Raw genomic sequence first — 2975 nt, forward strand, 5'->3', positions numbered from 1 at the left:
GTCTTCAGAGCTTGAACCATTTTATTTATTTCTTTATTCTGGTTGTATGCATTTTCCTGCACGTTTTGCAGTTCCACTCTATGTGCTTCTTTTATTTCTCTCACCTGTTTGTCTGCGTCTTCCTGCATTTGATTACGAATTTTATTTGTTTCCTCCATTACCATCCTCATTACCTAGGATTTGAGGTCATTTTCTTGTATTTCCTTTTTATTTGAGTTCTCTGGGTTGTTTTCTTTGGGATAGCTGGAAAATGGAGATGCCATGTTGTTTTTTTTTTGTTTTGTTTTGTTTTTTGTTTTTTGTTTTGTTTTTTTTTTTTGCACATACCTTTTTGCTGTCCTTTAGACATCTTGCCATCTCTGTTTTTGTTGGGTAGCTTCCAGAGCTGGATGGAGGGAGTCTGATGATAGATTCACTTGTTTTTTCAAGATTTCCCTAGGCTGGGAGCTCTGATGCTTCACTGGTGTGGATGGCAGGATGTTAGCCCTGTTGTTTTGGACTCTTACAGCCTGTGATCTTCAGTTCCCCTGTGCTGTGGGTCCTGCACTCATTCTGGTTCTCTGAATGAGCGTTGTGTCAGGCCAAGGTATCCACAGCCTTCTGTGTCCCCTGCCAAGTCCAGCCAGGAATACTGGGCCCGAACCACGGGCCGAACTCAGCTAGATTCTCAGGGCCTGAATCATCTGCCGAACTCAGCTAGGGATTCTGGGCCCAAAATGCACACAGGGTCCAGCCAGAATTTTTGGGCTGGGACTACGCACCAAGCTCAGCTAGGGGCTTTTGGCCCAAAGTGCATCCTGTGGTCAGTTATTGAGTCAGGGCCTGAACTGTTCGCCAATCTCAGCCAGGAATTCTGGATTCAAACTGCATACTGTGTCCAACCAGATTCTTAGAGCTGGTGGAACTGAGTGCTCTGCCCAGCCTGCGTCACAGCAGGAGAAGTGCGGCTGCGCTGAGCCAGACCAAGCACTCCACCCAGACTGCGTCACCGCAGGGGAGCTGCCGCTGAGCTGAGGTGGTTCCTATGGAGGAACTGAGTGCTCCTCTAAGCCTGTGCCACAGCAGGGAAGCTGTGGTCGAGCTGAGTTAGTACCTCAGGAAGAATTGCTTGCTGGGCTGGGCCAGAACCTGGGACTCTGGAGCTGAACTGTCTGCCGAGTCCAGTATGAGTCCCAAGGCACCATGTTACCCAAATCCTGCCCAGAGTCCCCTCTCCCACAGCAACTCCCACCAGCCACCACACCAATCGCCTCCACCGGAAGGCTATGAGCTGCAAACCTCAGCCACTGCCGCTGCTGCCGCTAGTGCAGCTGCTGTTGCCTCTGCCGCTGCCGCTCTGATCCAAGAAAATTCACGCTCCTCCTGTGTGCAGGGGCACGCAGGTCCTCCACACCCTGGTCCCTCCGAACTGTGGAGCACTCCCGCTGCCGTGGTGTGGGGACCTCGGTGTTCTTGGTTTAGAAATCTGTGCAATTCCCTGAATTGTTCACTGGAGCCTCCAAACATGGTCCACATTGGATCTTCCAAGGCCCATATTTTCATTATGTGTGGAATATGTACATTCACAATATCGTGATTCAGTTGATACTACGTTGAAGCAACCATCCATTGGCTTTCTCCTTTACCTTTTTCACTCAGTGTGCTTTTAGATTTACTGACCTGATTTGTGCCTAATTGGTTCAAGATATAAGAACTGTATTTTGTTCTTAATAAATCTTATCTCAATCACAACTTATTCATATGCATAACTAAATTTCACTTATATTTATGAATGAAATTCATTGTATTTGCTGACATTATTGCTAAGAATATCCATACATCTATTGTAATTTTCTCTTCATAATTAAATATATAATAGAGGTCAAAAGGGAGAATGCTCACTAATGTCATGTTGATTTTTCTGAAATTTTCAAATTATGAAGTATATAAATGGCAGGAAAAATCTTGGAGACAAGAATGTACCTTACAAGTCTGTCTCTGAGACCCTGGATCTTGAATGCTTGACTCACCCCAGGAGATTTGGGAAGTTCCCTGCGTGTCCTGGATCCCAGGCTGTTACTGGGTCATGCTGTAGCAGTCTCTATATGGACTTACTATTTGTTCAACACTTGCTATGACTTTTCCAAGAGCATCGACTAAAAATAGAGTGATGACAACTCTAGAAGACTGAATCTTAGAGTTCCAGGATCTTGTTGCATTTGGAGTCTTCCTCTGCACACTAGGCTACGGTTGCGCTGCTTGCCTGTACTACCTTTATACTCTGAAGCAGAAACTCTTGGACCTCACCTGCTTTAGAAGTCCACCTGGCTCGTTTTATTTGCTACACAGGTAAAATTGAACTCAAGTATGTGGCTCCAGGAGATTTCTTTCATCCTTACAATATTTCATGTTTATTATGTCATCCAAGTGGGTTCCCTGGCCACCTTCCTTCCTGTCTTCACTGTGCCTCTGACGTTCACCAAGAAGGTCATAATTCTTCATTCTAACAACATCAGGCATATGGAATCTAACTTGAAGGCTGGCATCTTCACATTGGCCCATTTTATCAAGCCCATCTTCTCCCGTGTGTTCTACAACAAACAGCTTTTTTTCCTCTAACTTAATTTTTTATCATTTTGGCTACATAGTATGGCATCAGCTTGCTTACACAGAAGAGATCAGCATCTTACCTCACCCAAAGAACTGCCCCTCCTTATGGTGTGTAGAAGCCAGAAACTAAGAAGGGAGTGCCACTGCCAGGTTGGATGCTCAGCCTGGACAGTTAACTCCTTACTTTCTACTTTAGGATTATTATCCTAAAAATAATCTTTGATTTGTCTTCCCACATTACCATGAACCTTAAAAACACTATATTTCTGGAGATAAATTAGACACAATTCCATTCTTTTATTTATTGTTTACATTTGAGGGTTTTGTCTGGCCAGTTTTGAATTGAAAGGATCCACCTTCCCCTTGTTCTAGACTGAATACCCTAT

General features: G+C 44.5%; 1 pseudogene; it reads left to right on the forward strand.

Annotated features, from left to right (window-relative positions):
• The first annotated feature begins 1873 nt into the window (after positions 1 to 1873).
• LOC127187133 (ubiA prenyltransferase domain-containing protein 1-like) lies at positions 1874 to 2598 on the forward strand (annotated as a pseudogene).
• The last annotated feature ends 377 nt before the right edge of the window (positions 2599 to 2975 follow it).

Source organism: Acomys russatus, chromosome 3 (genome assembly GCF_903995435.1).
Source record: "Acomys russatus chromosome 3, mAcoRus1.1, whole genome shotgun sequence".
NCBI classification, from domain to species: domain Eukaryota; kingdom Metazoa; phylum Chordata; class Mammalia; order Rodentia; family Muridae; genus Acomys; species Acomys russatus.